Raw genomic sequence first — 18,775 nt, forward strand, 5'->3', positions numbered from 1 at the left:
TTTCTCCTCTCATTATTTGTGTTGATAATCATGTGTTTACCGTCTGCACAGGGATTAAAAAGGACAACCCCCTGACTGCAAACAACCCATAATGAGTATGAACAGTAATAGCCAGATAACTGGTTTGCTGTTTTTATAGTCTCCTCTTTGCTTGGCATCTGTTTAGCCTGTGATCTCTGTGTCAACACAGTTGCATAATATGAATCTGGCTTGTTACCAAATTCTTTAGATTTAACTCCTTGAAAACTTGAAAACACACTCATCAGTGGACTGACTAGAAACAATACTGATTGCTTATCTGTTCTGACCCCTTTCTAGAAAACTGAATGAGTCTAAAAAACAAAGATTTAAATGAGATGGATAAAGGTCAGAATAAAGTATGACTTCCTCCACTTTAATAGAGGATGCAAACGGCTTCTTCCTGCAGCTTGTGTGACCTTTCATTTCTTCACCAAGTTTCAGTCTGCCTTAGTGCACTTGTGTGACCTGATGTGTGGTATCATACGGTATAGCACTGTTATGATGAGCTCCATTGATCTGTACATTGACCGATAGACCCATAGACTGTTGCAAAGCCCTCTGGGTAATAAAAAAAAAAGTGCCCGCAGTTTATCTCCTAGCAACATACAGCAACCTAATCCTGAGCTCCCTTTTCCTTCTTTCTGTGTCAGTCTTTTTTCTGTCTTTCTCCCTCTTCTCTCTGCCTCCTCAGACCGCACAAACACTTGAGTAGACTCCCTTTGACTGCCACTATTCCCGGTGTGTGTGTGTGTGTGTGTGTGTGTGTGTGTCTAAGGGGTCCTTGTGCATGTCCATCTCTGTGCTTTCTACCATGCAGGATAAAAGCCTTTCAGCTGTGACTGCTGCCAAATCAACCCCTGCCACACCACCGCAACTGCACTCCAGCAGTTAACTATCACACTGCTGTCATTAGAAACAAGTGTGTGTGTGTGTGTGTGTGTGTGTGTGTGTGTGTGTGTGTGTGTGTGTGTGTGTGTGTGTCAGCGTGTGTGTGTGTGTTTGTGTTTGTGTGTGTGTGTGTGAGCGAGAGAGAGAGAGAGAGAGAGAGAGTAAGATACATAGAGGGAGTGAGAGAGGATGATAGAGGAAGGAATAGCAGGCCCAACAATCTGGGTCACAGGATTCAGACGACTGAGCATCAGTGATATGTTTCTGATCAGGTCCACCGGTGTGAACTCCCTGAGCAATAGCTCAGAAAACATTCTAGACTCTTCTTGCATGTGAGCGTAAGGTTCAGTAAAAGGAGCGAATGTGGGGTATTATAGGCTAGCTTTATCCACTCACATTCAGACACCATTTGGACAGCATTTTGCGCCTCGATAAGTTTGCTGGTATGTTGTGTTTTCCTATTTTCAACAAATCCCACTCAAAAGTCCAAAACCAACATTTTTATTGAAATGTCTTATTTGAATAGTGTTACATGTGTAGCTCCTGACATATGTTATTCCTCTAGCAGGGACCCCCATTACACCAAATCAACATCTGAAAAAAGGCTCTAGCACATACACTACTTACTTAGACTACTTGAGTTTTGTTTGCTAAGATTGACAGTGTCCAGCTGTTTAGGAAAATAAGATGCATTCAAAAATAAATTACATAATATTATTTGTGATAATTTTTCCAAGATTTAAGTCTTTAATAGGGACTAATAAGGCAGGGTCTCGCAGACAAAATAAGTCATAAGAAACCGACTTACGCATTGTTGGTTTTGAATGCGTTTTTGATTTTTACCAGTCCTCCAAGGTTACAGAGTATCTACAAATATATTCAAAAGAGATGGTTGGGTTTTAGCATATCCAGTTTGTGTTGATCAGGGCTAGTCTTAAGCTATTGCCCCTTTTGAAGTCTAAGAGAGTTTATGTTGTGGTTCTCCATTGACATCCCATTTGAGAGGTGAAGGTTGACCTGCTCTGGTAAATGGCTTTAAGTTGCAACTTTACTACGGCAAACAACTTTAAGGGTTAATGGGTCGATACATTATCCTACGGTTACATCAGCAACAGATTGTTGAACCAAAACATAAGAGGGTTGACGAGCATTGCAGAGACCTGCTTGATAACCAGCATATACAGGTAGTTTGTACAGTATGTACACAATAGTTTATCAGGCCCTAAGTAGCTTTACACCGTTAAGATCCTTAACAGATCACACTGGTTCCATTTACGTCCCACAGGAAGGTTTAAACAGGATCTCAGAAACAGATTGGACTATAATTCCAACTTCCAATTTCCCGTTGCCATTGCTGTCCTTGCTTTTTTTAATCCTCATCTTAACCTTTCTGTCTCTGTTGTCTATGTTGATAGCACTGTAAAGCCCTCTGCCAAATTGACCGTTCTTTCATAGATACACATATGTATATTGGGGAGGTCTACTGGACAAACATATTACCCAAGAGCCGGGAAAAATGTATATCGGCGAAAATTCCGAGCAGGAACTTAGAGGTTAACAAAGTGTCAAACAGAAGGGAGGAATGAGGGTTGACACATTAATGGTATGGAGAATGAGAGGAGCTCTTCCTGACAGCGGAGGTGAGGGGTCAGATGTAATCAGCACCTCTGTAATTCTTCTCAGCCAGTCAATTTTCTGTTTGTTTGTTTTTAATATTCTCCCTCCTCCCAAGCAGGATGTATTTGTCTGTGTTTGGCGTGGGGGGTTGGGGAGGGGGGTCTAAGGAATAAGGGAATGAGAGGTTGACTATCAGATGGCACGTGAGTGTGTGGTTAGCCCTCCTTGAGGCTCACATTTTGGGTCTTTGATTATATTTTTGGGGCAACACTGGAATAAATAGTTGCATTTTTATCTTTGTTCACGAGTGTGTGTGTGTGTGTGTGTGTGTGTGTGTGTTTGTGGGGTCTTAGGGGTTAAGGAGATGCATTTGCTATAAAACATATCAACACTTATTTTTCGCTTTCTTTCCTGCCCCCTCCAACCTTTCCTGTTCTGTCAATCATTCTTGTTGCCACGGCGATGGAAAAAAGATTGCATTAACATGGAAATAACAAATTAGGTATGCTTCAGTTTGTATGTTTGCCATATGACATATGTTATGTCTCATCCAGTGTGCCTGGTGTTTGTGAGTTAGGAGTTAACCCCGTTCTCTCTCTCTCTCTCTCTCTCTCTCTCTCTCTCTCTCTCTCTCTCTCTCTCTCTCTCTCTCTCTCTCTCTCTCTCTCTCTCTCTCTCTCTCTCTCTCTCTCTTACTCTGTCTGTCACACACACACATGCACACACAGCTGTCATTAAAAACGCAGCTGACTCCATACCTGGCATATGATGACATATGACCCTTATGCTCACAAGCAGCCCCACAGTCCACCAACCAGCCCAGTCCACAGCTGGTTAATGTGTGTGTGTGTGTGTGTGTGTGTGTGTGTGTGTGTGTGTGTGTGTGTGTGTGTGTGTGTGTGTGTGTGTGTGTGTGTGTGTGTGTGTGTCTGCTGGCTGTTCTTTGTTTGCATGTTGAGCAGTCAGAGAATGCAGTGGAGGAAACAACTGGGTTGATAATTGGACATGTCCGTCCAACACATGCAAACAAGCACTGTCCCCCTCCCTACCGCGGAGCTATAAACATGTAAATGAGAACAACGCCGCTCTCCTCCTTTTTGCCACCATCTCGTCCATCCCCTCCATTCCATCACTCATCACTACGTCCACAGTGCAATCAGCATGTATGGGAGAACGGGGACTTATTATTGTCTAGTTGGTCCTAGCGGGGACTCTGGCTGAATATATAGGCAGATAGAGGGGGAGCGGGATGGGGGGGGGGGGGGGAGGGTGGCTCTGCATGGTGACAAATATGTCGTGGCATGGCACAACACACAGTGGTAGGACAGAGAGAGAAGTGATAGACGACTTACTTGTTGGAGTTGGAACAAACAAAGGCTTGGATTTCAATAAACAGAAATTTTTTTTACAGTGAGACTTTAAGCCTTTTTTATTTATAAATTTTTTTTTTTTTAATTATCTTTTTTTTTTCAACATCTCAACTGTTACCAGTCGTTTCTTATAACACCTCAATTATTGCCCGTGCAGTCCAAATACACTGGAGGAAGTTTCAGACCCAAATTCTTAGGACAAACTCTTTTACGATTAGTTCACTTGTGTCAAACATATATTAAAACTGTCGAACAAATATTAAAATTACACGTGATATAACAACTATAACAGGGATTGCCCCTCACAGTAGTAAGCTAAATGCCATTTCAGTCAATCTAGAGCCAGTTATGTATCTCCCTGCGCTTCTATAATGAGTAGTATAGTGTTGACTAGCTGTAGCAGTGTTTGCATTTTACACCAAAGAGGCTTTCATCAGTATCCATACAACATCAGCAATTGTGGCATCTGGGAGGCCACAGGGAAAGGTAATTTGAGCGAAAAGAAAATGACACTTTGTGTGGAAAAGAAAGGAAGATTGAGCGGTGAAATAGGGAAAGCAAGTAGAAAGAAAAGAAAAATACATGGTGATTTACGCAAAAGTCCAAATGACAGGGAATTGGCCACGGACACCTGACTGTGTTATTATATCACCATCAACAACGGTATGCTCCTCTGCCAGGGGGGTGGGAAGAGACGGAGAGAGGCTGGGGAAGAAAGGAAAATAAAAAATAAAATGAGTGAAGATCTCCCCAACACAAACAAAGAAACCCTCAAACAAGCGTGTTTTTCTTTGGGCTCGTGCGGCGAAGTGCAAGGCTATCAATTCAACCTCCCTGGGTTTTTTTTTTTTTAAACGGCACCATTGCTCAGCTTCTCATTGTTGTGGTATTGTTTGTCAGAGTCCAGGCGGGGCCAGCCAGTGGAGGTGGTATCAAGAAGAAGAAGGGACAATTTGATGGATGTTTGTTGATATCTAGACCACTAGGGCTCTGATTGCCTAACATTAAACCAGCAATAACAGGCCAATCATCCCACTTACACCTCCACACGCCAAGCAAGCCGAATTGGATCAAACTGGCTTTTTCTCTCTGTCACTTTCTCACTCATCCCCTCTCTCTCTCTCTCTCCCTCCCTCTCTCGGTCTCCCTCGCTCTCAGTCGATTCCTTGCTCTTTTCTCCTCTCTCCTGACATGCTTATTAGCTGATATTGATCCAGACTGGTCAATTGGCAGCTCCTCTCATCCGCACCGTATTGACGGCATAATCAGCGAGAGAGGAATGGAGGGAGACACAGAGAAAGAGAGAGGGAGGGAAAGAGAGAGAGATGATAGTCAGATGAAATTTTCTGTCAGTGGGTAAATTATTGGCTGCTGGCTTGTTGACCCACAAAGCTACTCATACCTCCTGAAAACACACACACACACACACACACACACACACACACACACACACACACACACACACACACACACACACAACATCAGTCACATTCATGAAAGCTAGTTAATTTATGAGTGCATCTATAAATTTCAAATGTTTGTTGTCAAAACCTGTTTTTATTAAACGTCTGGACTGTGATTTTCATATAACTATATGAATAAATGTAACAATAATAACTGTTGCTATGGAATAATGAAGAATACCTTCACTTTCGAACCCTACTGGCATACAAAAAAGGCAGTTATGTGTATACCTGGTTTTGTAACCAAATGTCAACACAACTTACACACTTTTTTATTAACTTTTGTTTTCTCAATGTATTGTCAATATTAACTATTTTACCTTGAATTAAAAATTGGCCCCACAATGATTACTTCCTTGACTTGAATCAAAGGGCCAAACCATTGTCTGCAATTTGAACGTGCGTGCGTGCGTGCGTGTGCGTGTGTGTGTGGGTGTGTGTGGGTGGATATGGGGTAGTAATATAATTAGAAAATGAAATCTCATTTGATAAGTGGAGTGTCTTGTCACATATGCCACTTGTGTTGTGACTGCGCCATGGCCCCATAGAGCCTCCCTTGACTGCCCTGCCTCGCTGCCCAGCTTCAGGGCTCCGTCTCTGGGGAGAGCAGCAGCTGGCATTGCCCCTCTCTCGCTGGAGGGCTGGCACCCATTTCATATTCCCTTCCTAACGCTGCACAACACACACACACACACACACAAAAAAAAACACACTGGCGCATGGCTCCTTCTGCACATTAAGTTTTAATCAGGCACTTAGCTGGGCATCTGTTACGGCTCTGTCCACGCGGCGCGTTAAGGACCTGTCGCCGCGGGTTACAAGCCAACAGATCCGCTGACTGATAGACCCCTGGCCCACTTAGTGCCTGACGTCACAGCTGTATCTGCTTGGTCTGAGAAATCTGCCTAAACTGCCTAGTTTTTGACCCCTGACATCAGAGACTGTCAGTGGCATTCATTCAGTGGCATTGTTGCTCTGTGATTGCTTTAGTAAACAGAACATGAAGAATTTGTTTACTTAAGATGAACTGCTGTTAACAGTGGTTAAAGAAAAAGAGTATCCAACATAGTCCGCTGAGATCAGCCCACACGCAGCACAGGATTTAGGTCCAAAGCCTATATGTTCAGTGCAGAAAGTAATGTGCTGGGATGCAAAATAATGTAGGTAGGTCAGGTTAGTGGATGGAAGTATTCAAGATGTTGGCAAGTACCATATGAATTGTTTCGTGCATGTGTGTGCATTTGTGTGTGCAGTCACACACTTGCTACACAATTTTACACACACCTTCCCCTGGGTTTTTAGGTGACAGTGACGTTGACAGTTTTTGCAAGGGTTGGGTCTCTTATTCCTGCGACAAGTAAAATTAGCAGTCTGCCAGCAATTCTTTCTTTCTTTCTTTCTTTCTTTCTTTCTTTCTTTCTTTCTTTCTTTCTTTCTTTCTTTCTTTCTTTCTTTCTTTCTTTCTTTCTTTCTTTCTTTCTTTCTTTCTTTCTTTCTTTCTTTCGCTCTGTTCAGTGGCCCACCACACTGCTCTCTTCCCTGCTGCCGCCATACACACATACACACTTTTTCTCTCCTCTGTCAGCTCTCTCTGTGCCGCCGCCGACTTAATAGCTCCCAGTGAGTGGGTTTGAGCACTCCGCCTTTGTGTGTTTATACACGCACTTGTCACACCCGCAATATTCATATGGTGATGAGAAATATTCATCTCTGGAGGGGGGGGGTGGAAGGTGTTGGTGGTGCCCGGGATGGTCTTGGTTCATAGTTTGATCTTATTAGCTGCCTTGCTCAAGGGCACTTCATGAGTTGACATCAGAGCTTAGAATTTCTTATCAATAATTTCACACTTTTTTGTACTCTGCACTCTTTTTATAACCCCTTCCCTGTATATTGTATTGACTTAACCTTTAAGGCTTGTCGAAACCTATTTGGACCATTTTTCAGATTTGCACATCTCAACAATCAGTGGAAATAAGTCGGAGTCTTGCAGCGCGAGCAGCTAACAAACTGTTTGTGTATTTTCTTGACCTTGAAATTTTGATTAATTCGTCCGTGTGGTATTTTGGTGCCCAGCGCAGAGTGCACTTTGCACAGGTGGGAGGTTCATTCAAAATATGCAGCACACATAGCCAGTTGTGGTTATTTCTTTTGGAAAATGTGTCTTAGTTGTTGAATAGGCTGAGAATAGATGATTGCCTACAGTGTTGCCAATTGCTGCCACTTCTGTGATTTGTGATCAAGAACAGCTTGGAGCAAATGCAAATAAATATTCATTTAATGATGCACTGCTCAGCCAGTAGATGCATTAGTCATGAAAAGAACCTGTGGATAAAACGGTAGAATAGTCTCATTCTTAAAGCGTCTTTTTTCCATAGCTGCTTCATACTGTATTCAGTCCATTAAATCCCTGTAGCCATCGGAAGGCAGCGCGACATGATGATAAATCTACAACCTCGGAAGAAGTCAAATAACTTGACACATCAGACAGGTTGGCCGTAACTCCGTATCCTGCCTGTTTAAGTGAGAGACATCAGATTACCTGAGCTCATTAAATCGTGTGTCAAAAAAGCCTCTCCGACACATTGTAAGTTTTATGTACACATGAGATGAATCAACTAAAGGGTCAAGCAAGATTAAAGAGTCAACAAGCTTGTCCAAGTCTAGTAGAGACTATTTCTTTTTTTGTAAAAAAGTTACCTGTGTGTGTGTGTGTGTGTGTGTGTGTGTGTGTGTGTGTGTGTGTGTGTGTGTGTGTGTGTGTGTGTGTGTGTGTGTGTGTGTGTGTGTGTGTGTGTGTGTGTGTGTGTGTGTGCATTGGAAAAAGAAAATGTAAAGATGTGTATTCTTTCTTTGTGTGAGGTTTTTGAGCAGAAAACCAATGCAATTTGTGTCATGCTTAATATATTTAAATTGGGTTAGGATTTCAAAACTCTGTCTGTCTTTGAAGAGCAGGGTCGGATTAATAGTCGGCAACACATGTGACAGGTCAATGTATTTGGTTACATCAGTATTGTCATTGCTGCAAACTTGAATCGGTGCAGGGGCGGTTCCTACATTGAAACTAAAATGCAGAAAGAAAGTCAGTCAGATGTTGATGTTCTTCTGAGTTTCTTTTCTTTTTCTGCTCCTCCTTCTCTGTCCTATATTGTAAAGTAAGCGACTGAGTGACCGGCCTCTGCTGCCACGGGCCCAGGACTTATCTTGACACCAGAGCAGCAATCACAGGCCGGGAGATTGAGCACTGTTTATTTTGTATCAATACGTCCGCTGCGACTCTAGGGCCAGAATGCAAACACACATACACACACACACACATACACACACACACACACACACACACACACACACACACACACACACACACACACACACACACACACACACACACACACACACACACACACACACACACACACACACACACACACACACACACACACACACACACACACACACACACACACACACACACACACACAGAGTTTCATTCACAGACTTCCTCAATCCATCACCAACCGACCCTGTTCAAAATGAATGTATGATATCTTGCCTTTCACTATTCACATCTGTTTCTCTCTCTCTCTCGGCAGTGGCGTTAATCTCAGTGTCGCTCTGTTTTGTCTGATATGGGGCAGCACCAATGCATTTTTATTCTCTATCTTATATTGCTTTTTTATTCAAGGCCATGTGTGTCTGCTTGGGTGCGAGTCTGTTTTTTTGTGCTCCACAAATTTAAGACTACGTGCTTGTGTGCGTGTAGCCCCATGTGTGTGTGTCTGTGTGCAGACTTGAGGTCGCTACCTTCCTAGAGAGTGAATCATCTCACTAACTAAGCATCACAATCTGTAACCACAGGTGACCACCAAACCAATGACATGCCAGGCCTGCTCTGACTGACTGACAGCTGTCATTGTTCCAGCCCCTGCTGGTAACTTGTGGCAATGAATTGGTGTTGTTGTGTGATGATGGGGAGACTGGTGTGTTGGACTGTACGTGTGTGTGTGTGTGTGTGTGTGTGTGTGTGTGTGTGTGTGTGTGTGTGTGTGTGTGAGAGAGAGAAAGGAAGAGAGCGAGACAATGTAGACTTACTTACTTACTGCCCTTTATGCCTAGTGGCATGTAGGGCAGCAACAAAGGATCTCCACTCCTGTCTGTTTTGGGCGAGCTTTTGGATAGAACTCCAGGTCTGCTTCATGGCTTTCAGTTCTTTCTCCACTGTTCGACGCCAGGTCTCTTTGGGTCGTCCTCTCTTTCGAGTGCCTTCAGGTGTCCAGTGTAGGGCGGTTCTTGTAATGTAATCCTGTTCTTTTCGCATGATGTGTCCAATCCATCTCCACCGCCTTCTTGTAATAATGGTCTCTATACTTTCTTGGTTTGTCCGAGCAAGTAATTGCTGGTTGGAGATGGTGTTAGGCCAGAAGATACGTAAGATTATTCTGAGATCTCTTGTGTGGAATGCAGAGATCTTGGAAAGGTCTTTCTCCGTCATCCTCCAGCATTCAGAGCTGTATAATAAGATGGAGAGAACACAGCTCTGGTATAACTTGAGTTTGGTGTTGATGCTGTACTTTGTGGACGTCCACACATTGTTGATCATTCTGAATGTGTTTCTTGCCTTGTTGAGACGGCTTTTGATGTCATTGCCTGTTCCTCCATCATATCTTAAAGTGCTTCCCAGATATGAAAACTCTTCTGTTGTGGGTATATTTATTCCATTTATTTGTATAGGTGGAGGGTTTTGTGTGTTTAAGGTCATCACCTCTGTTTTCTTCAGGCTTATGTTCAGTCCTATTTGTTGTGCAAATCTGTTGACACGGGATGTTTTTTCTTGCATATGTTGGTGTGTATGGGAAACCAGTGCCAAGTCGTCTGCAAAGTCTAGGTCTTCAAGAGTTGTAAATAGTGTCCATCTGATGCCCCTAGGTTGATCTTCAGTTGTTCTTCGCATCACCCAGTCTATGACGATATTGAAGAGTAATGCGGACATCACGCATCCTTGCCTCACTCCAGTCTTGACTTCAAAAGTGTGGTTGCTGTTTCCTACTTGGCATGTGAAGTTGGTGTAAAAACCCTTTATGACGAGGATGATTTCTTGTGGAATCCCATACAAACGTAGAATTCGCCATAAACTGTCCCTGTGGATGCTGTCAAATGCTTTCTCGAAGTCTACAAAATTGATATACAGCTGTCTTTGCCATTCTGTGCACTGCTCTATGATGTTGCGCAGAGTGAAAATTTTGAGTCCTTAAAAGTGATCAGAAGATCAAAACCTTGCCATAAGAACACCAACTGAATACATCGCTGGAAAGGTCTCAATGTTGTCAGTGTAAAGATTCTACGACTCTACATTTAAACACACCTACAATTCACTTATTATTTGATTTAATTTATTTGCACAATAAAAAAAATAGGCCACAGAAAAATAAGATATAAAGTAAAAGGTAAAAGGTAACTTGTGCAGGTGAGAAAAAAAAGTGGTGAAGGATATCTCACCTCAAAGGTAATTTAATGTCAAATAATTAATTAATTAAATAAAAATTATACAGAGGTTAAAAAGCAAGGAAAGTGCTTTTCTTTTAGCACTTTCCTGCTATTTAAATAATATACATATATTTTGCAGGTTTCATACCCTTCTATTTTAAAATGCTCCATAAGTAGAAGACACCACCACTCCCGGATCAAGGGCATGTCTGTCTAAAGGAAATGCAATAAAGAGAGTAAATCAAGATATATATTTCTTCTCTTCTCTCTCTTTATGATGAATGTAAGTTTGATTTAAAGCTAACATATCATGCACTTTGCTGTCAATTTTATATGGTCTAAGTAGTCCCTAATACTTATTTTTTTAAATGTTTGCTGAAAAACCCGTTCAGATCATTTATTGTAGCAAGCCTCTATACCCTGATGTTCCTCTGGTCTCAGGATGACCTATATTTGTGCGATCTGGCTGGCCCCTCCCACCGTCTCTGCCGGGCTTTCTTTATATGGGCTCTCCCACCGTCTCTGCCGTGCTCTCGCGATACTAGAGAGACACTGCGTGACTTCGGCCGGGTGTTTACCCAAATTACCCGGCCGAAGCGAAGCCATACTTTGACATAACAGTTTGACATGATTAAAACCAATGAAAACAGTAGCCTCACAGTTTGATTTATACAGGAATAACTTCCCACCCTTTGTGGTGTTAAAAACGAGTCATTATTAAACTCCAATGGGAAACAAATGTTTCAGGTTGATATAATATTTGTGATAACCATCAAACTACATCGTATACATTCACTGAGTGAAGATTGTGAGAGTAAGACACACATTTCTCACTAAGAATGTTATCAAAAACCCATTTAATAGCTTATACATCTTAAAAATCTGCAGAATAAAAGCTGGGGCAATGGCGGTCACAGCTTGGGTTTCGTTTCGGCCGGGAGGACTTGAAAGTCACGTGACATGTACGCTGTCCATTAGAAATTAATAGGGGGAACAAATGTAGGTAATTCACAATTTCAAGGCCTTTATTGTGAAACCTCTACATTTTGCGCTATGGACCAACGTAGCTATTTCACATTTCACTGTGAGACTGGGTTGGAGGGACAGGCAAACAGAAAGAATGAGGAGAGCTTATCCCTCCCACTCAATTACTGACCCTGACTCTGTGTGTGTGTGTGTGTGTGTGTGCGCGCGTGTGCGCGTGTGCACTCTTCCCTCCCTCCCATTCATCTCAAGGCTTTGACAGTTGGCTATTGTCTGCGTGCTTCTGTCACTTATCAAACAGTACAAGTCAGTCCAACCCTAGAACATCACCCCAAAGAAGGAAAGAGGAAATTCATCACAGTGTGTGTGATCATTAGAGCTGTAGTATAAAACAGCTTTTTTTCTCCTCCCCTCAGTAGTCATTTCCATTGCCCCTTGACCCATACGTCTGTGCCTTGCCACATACACTCTGAAAAAGCAAAAATGTCCGGCGTCCGGCTCATGTTTGATGTTTAAAAACCTTATTGTAAACTGTCTTGACTTTTAAAACATAAACAGCAAGCTGGAAGGTAATTTGTTGAGGCACTGATGGTGCTGTAACAACATGAATTCTTTAATTAAAATGTTATAGTTTAGTAGTGCCTTCTTTTCCTGATTGTGCTGCTGTTTGTAAGAATAGAGACCATCTGAAATAAATATAGACATTGCGATGTGCTGCTCTGATTTATTGCAGTGAAGCGAACTATGATGTTATCGATCGATCACTGTCACCCACTGAGCTGAATCAGTCATATCCTGATGCATCTCACACTAGTGATCAATTGTGTTATATGATGCTGTAAACAGCTCCCTCACTCATTAAACATGTACCATAGCTTGTGTGATGCCTGCCATGCAGGTTAAGTGTTATATGTCTCGATGTTACCGGCCTTTCAGGCGAGATGTGACATGTTGGAAATCAAAGACAATAAAAAAGGTCAACTATAAAACTTTCTCATCAAATATGGAAGGCTATTTTTTCAAATGAACGCTGTTTAAAAAAGTTGTAATCTGGTCAGGCTCTAGACGGTCTTGGCACTCTTCTTAAGAAGGACCAAAATAAATGCAAAAATACACATGCACACGGACTTCATAGGAGCCATTTCAATAAGTTCCTATCTCTGATATGAAATATTCATCAAACCCTTCTGTGCCAGTTTGCAGTGCCATGCTCTCTCTGTGTCTTCTGGATGTTGATGTCAGACTAGTGATACACACACAATCTCACTCACACTAGGTGTTAAAGTATTCTTTTCTTGTTGTCCCGCCTCTTCTGCCCTTCTCCATTTCTCAATTTCACTCTCTGTTACTCTGCCCTGGTCAGACACACTTTCTCTCTCTCTCTCTCTAACATGCCCTGTCTTCTTCTGTCTCTTTTCTGCTCTTTCCCACTCTTTCACCTTGCCACTTTTGCCTTCATGCGCCATTCACAAGAAATAAAAATAAATATTTCCTTCTCATTCGCTTTCTTGTCTCTTCCAGTTCATCATGTAGGTTAGTCAGATTGGAAATTCAATACGAAGAAACTTTGTAAAATTGCAGGGTCACTTTTTGTGAACAAATCCTTAATAGACATGCCCAATGTGTACAAGGCCATTCTAGGCTACTTTTGGTGAGTCTGGACTGACTTTTATTTAACAATATCTTAAAACTGAATATATTATATATATAACAAATATTTAGTTACACATAATGAAATGACCTAACTGACCTCCTCTTTGAAAAACCTGATAAACGAAATCTTCAAAACTAAACCCCGAAACTCAATGTTACATGTTTCCAGTGATCCATCACTGTGAAATTATTTTAAGAGCATTTTTTTTTGTTTAAAAGATCGACAGAGATTTGAAGAGTAAAATGTTGTGTCCTTAAAGAAAAAAATGTAATAATTTAAATATTTTCTCTATCCGGCTACCTGTATAGTTGTACTCTCCTTCTCTCTCTCTCTCTCTCTCTCTCTCTCTCTCTCTCTCTCTCTCTCACACGGATGTCTTCTGTGACACAATAGGTAGTGGACCAAGGGGCCACATCCATTATGTTTCTGCATGTCTGTATGAGCGCTGCTTTGTCACCTCGCACAATGGACACACTCTCAAGGGGGCATAAGCGACTTTGTTGTGTGTTTTACTTGCAATTCTGCAGATGTTTTGTTTTTATTTTTTATTTATTTATTTCTGTGTTTAAGATTATTGTTGCGTCCCAGTGATTGTGCCTGTTCCTATACCATTGTGATTTTCCAATAGGACTTTTCACATGCAAAAACCTTCATCTTAAGTCACCACCTCGCCATCGCCCCAGTAAAGGCCCTCCCTGCCTGGACATTTGTAAAGAGACATGGGGGAAACGAGGAAATGACCCATGCTTAGCCACACAACATGCTAGCTGTGCTCAGACAATCACCATAGCATTAGTAGAAATGTTGAATAGCGCCATCATGGCTGCCTAGCCCTAGGGAGCCAGTGATCTGCCTATGGGCTTTATGAAAAGTGGAGTTCCTGCAGAGATGCTGAGGGCTAGAATGGAGACCAGTGTGGGCTCTGTTAGAAACTCCTTAGCTTTAGGAGCAACTGTCTTTCCTTTCCTTTCCTTTCCTTCCTTTCTGTCTGTTTGGTGTATGATAAAATCAACCCCGACATGAACGAATTCCATACTTTGAATGGAATGATTATGCCCACAGATTTGTGTAAAGTCTCCGTGCTGTGACATTATGTCCCGTCACACATAACCCAAACATAATCAGTCAATATTTCATTTAAACAACAGTGGAGTGGAAAGCTTTTACAGTTGAAAAAGTACAGTTGTTGCTAAACAAAACTACATTAAAACTAACAGTTTCATGTACATCTTAATTTTTTTTTTAAATTTCAAATTAGGCTACTGTTTCCAAAGTCAGGAATGAGCCATCAGTCTCATCCATATTAACATTACTTGAGTCAAATATGGATAGAACTGTTGCCAAAGCGGAAAAAAAACAATCTCTTCTTGACATGGCATGCAATTAATGCTGTTTTCCACCATTGTATATATCTATTATAGTCTACTGTATGCTTTGACCTCGCTTTCTTCCATTCCTCTGTCTGGTGTTTTGTGGATGGTATTACTTTGAAGAGCCCTGCTTCTCTCTGCAGTGAGAGAAAGCGAGAGCAGAGGCTGAGGTAGAGAAGGAGAGTCAGATAGGGCTAAGTGGCCTTTGCTTGCCCCTAGGGTTAGCTCCGTTGGTGTCCGTCTGTGGGTGCTCTTTGTCCAGAGCTTTCACTGTGATTAGAGCGTTTTGAGTTGACAATTCACTTAAGACTCCTTTTTTTTCGTCCTCTGTCTCTCTATCGCACCCCCGAGAATCCCTCGTCCCTTCTCACTCTATATCCCCCATGCTCTCTTTCAGACACCCACAGACTCTCAGGGTATACAGTATTACCTGTTCTTGTAATGCAGTTAAGCTCAGCTAGAAGCCTTTCCTCATAATAGCACTTAATTCCCCATGTGGCTGCCAAGGAAACTGCAAAGAAAAAGAGATCGAGAGAGCATGGGAGAGGGAGAGAGAGGGTGAGGTGTGGGAGTGGGAAAGGTACCATTTAATGCTTGGTCAGCAGCCATCGACACAGAGTGATATTGGCTATGATTGCAGAAGACTGACTGTCACATGCCTCTGCCTGACAAAAGGCAATAAATACGTGTGGCTCGGATTAGTGCTCCTGTAATGTGGCATTGCGGACAAGTAGGGAAGTCTGAATATCCAACCCTCCTACTGGGAAAATGCTATAGAGCGACATAATATCAGTGTTTACGACGAAGCAGAGTCCAGTGGTGTTCAGACCCCTACCTGACTTTACTGACAGTAAAACCATCTTACATCCTTCCTGTCTCAGCTAGGCACATTAAGGGTTATCTTGTGATTTCAACACGTTTAAGTTACTCAAGTGCATTGTTGAGTCCTGCTTTTCTAGGGCACTGCACTAGGATACTTTTAAACTTTAAATGTAACTGTAGCCTTTTTAGTATGCATATCTGTTCTGTTTAATGTATTTTCAGTTAGAACATCAATATTTCGCCCTTAAGCTTAGGTGGACGTCTTGTGTGGAGCCGAAACAATTGCATCTAATTAGTTAATTGACAAAATCAACCCTATGTCATTTTGCAGCAGAAATACCCCACACAGGCTGGTTTCTATTTGCATTTTTGCTGATTATTCTCATTCTTCCATGATAATGAACCCAATGTATTTAGGTGTAGGACTGTTTTACAACTTGATTTATTGATCAAAAACCTAATATGCAGATTCATTAATCATAAAAATAGTTAATTGTGGCCCTTGACTACAGTTCAATCTATTTTAATCTCTGCTGTCCCTTATTTGCCGCTGGTTTCCCTCTCTCTCTCTTTGACACATGAAATAGCATTACATAGCCGTTACATTAACACAGGGATAGCAGTACAGCCATGAAAAATAAATAGGCAAACTAAACAAACATCAAAAAAATAAGTAATTCTCTCTCGCCCACTCTCTTCTCTCTAATTGAGTATAGCCAGTCAAGACAGGAGGGATGGAACGAGGGGATAAGAGAGAGAGAGAGAGAGAAAATGTGAAAGAAAGAAGGAAGGAAGTAGAAAGGGATAGGGAGAAGAAAGAGGAGAGATGGGGTGACATTGCTGCTGGGTTAGTGCTCCAAAACGGAGTGCTAAAATCATTTCAGCTCAGATAAAGCTCTGGCCACTGGCAGGCCGCCCCGGGATATCTGCCCTGCTCATCTGCCTCTCCAATGAAACGCCAGCACACACAGGGAGCCTTCAGGCAGCCTGCTTTTCACAGCTGTGAATGCGTCCCCCCCCCACACCCACACACACACATGCAAATACACACATACACACTCACACACACACACATACTAACTCAGTTGGAAATACACACAGACAGCGCTGTATCACAGGGTGGCCGGCCTCTCATGGTGAGTTTGTCGCACTGCAGTTTATTTCAGTCAAAAGAGAGAGAGGCAGAGAGAGAGAGAGAGCCCCAGGGGTCTCCTTCCTCTTCTGAACCTCCCAAATTAACACCATGCCACCACCATACCTCCTCCCTATCACCACAGTGCCCACACCAATTTGAATCAGCTATACTTAAGCAAACAAACTCAACCTTATCCTACCCAATCCCATTATCCTTTTCCTGCTCTCGCCTTCTTCTAAACTGTCCCCACCAGCAATTCTTGGCTCAGAGGTGCTGAAAGCTTTTCACTTTACTCGCTATCAGGTCTTACTTTGGGCTTGTCATCCTTGCCAAATATCAAAACAAATGTTGCGAAGTTGTCAATATCTCTGGAATGGGGTTGACAGGGAGCAGACTCAGTTTGGGAGATCAGTGAGGTGATTCAGTTGACAAGCTAAAGCCAAATCAGAGAAAAATATGAGTATTGACTTTTGCATCCAAATATTCTCTTTTTCTGTCTTCTCAATTTTGAAGATTTATTTTTCTCGTTAAAAAAAGAACCGAGTATCTTTGAATTTTGGACTGTTTGTCAGACATATAACTAAGCTATTGGAAGACATGATTTTGCACTTTTCGGAAAATTGCAATGCATATGTGTCACACTTTTTCGACCATATGATTATTAGACTAATAAAATAAATAACTGCCATAACAATGAACAATGAAAATAATCCTAATTTAAATTACACTCGTCAATCCCCTAAACCTACATACCCCAGGCAATGCTTCCAGCAGTCACTAGAAAACACAATGTGCAGTGAACAACACTTATTTGACATATCAATAGGCTGAAAGAAGTCGATTTACACATTGAAACGCATTCCGCAGTCAATTTGACAATCAGCGTCCCTGTCTTTGTATCCAAATCAGATCTGCACCCTCTTGTTTACCTCCCCCACCTTCCCTTTGCTGCCGATAGCCTCTCCTCTATATTATGTCTTCCCCCATCTCTCCATCTCTCCACACCTCTTCAACGAGATAGAAAATCTGGGCCTCATGTTTAAGACATCAGGGCAGTTGGGCGGCAGACTCCTGGGTGCTCGAGTAGTGTGGATGTGATTTCTGTCTCCCTCCTCTGTCACCCACTCCGTTTCTGTCACTCTACCCAAATATATCCTTTTCTCCCCCCCACCCCCTCTTTGAATTTTGACAACTTTTTTAGCATACAACTGTTCAATCCCACACAGTCATGTGCTCACAGAAGTGGAACACGCATGGGTTGAGACACGTATTCACCCCAAAACTATGCAAACTCACGTATACTGATGCACACCCCCCTCATACTGAGTCAGGTTGGAGTGGGTGTAGGATTTGGTGCCATCATTTCCTGTCAGTCAGCGTCAAAGGGTCACTGATCAAAATGTGTTTTCTTTCACATTTTTTCTTTATCTGTTACCAAAACATGTTAAGCGGCAACTGAAACTACGTTGTTTTGAATACTTCCTCAAAGATTTCTGCTTTATTTAAGAAATAAGACAAACTAACACAACAACCAAAACAATCACTCTACATCTCCTAAGAGTGATAGGGGTTCAAAGTAATTAATGAATAGGCTACATCTAGGCTATAAAATAAAAATAAATAATCAAACTGTGGGATGCAAAGATTATCAGAATATCTTGAGTACAGACTTACAACAAATGTCTGCTGTTTACCTATTTGATGCTGGCTATATAGATTGTCCACAAGTATAATGGAAGCATTGTCCAATGAGGTGATAGTTAAAATAGTAACCCCACCCTCAATGTCGAATTTCCTGTGGCCTTAGCTAACTTTAATAGAGCTGTTTTGATTATTCATTTATCTGATCCTCATGGTTAAATAAGCCATGGTAAGGGATCAGTAGTGGGACTAAATGCAGCCGGTGAATTTGTTTTGAGTAGGTACTGGAAGTGCAATGATGAGAGAGTATCATAACATACTCAAATGTT

The 18,775-nt window shown here is 42.0% G+C and overlaps 1 protein-coding gene across 1 annotated transcript in view; it reads left to right on the top strand.

Annotated features, from left to right (window-relative positions):
• camkmt (calmodulin-lysine N-methyltransferase) overlaps positions 1–18,775 on the top strand; it is a 111,152-nt gene that overhangs the window by 39,874 nt on the left and 52,503 nt on the right. The window lies entirely within an intron of this gene.

The sequence above is a fragment of the Ammodytes marinus genome (genome assembly GCF_949987685.1).
Source record: "Ammodytes marinus genome assembly, chromosome: 11".
Taxonomy (NCBI): domain Eukaryota; kingdom Metazoa; phylum Chordata; class Actinopteri; order Uranoscopiformes; family Ammodytidae; genus Ammodytes; species Ammodytes marinus.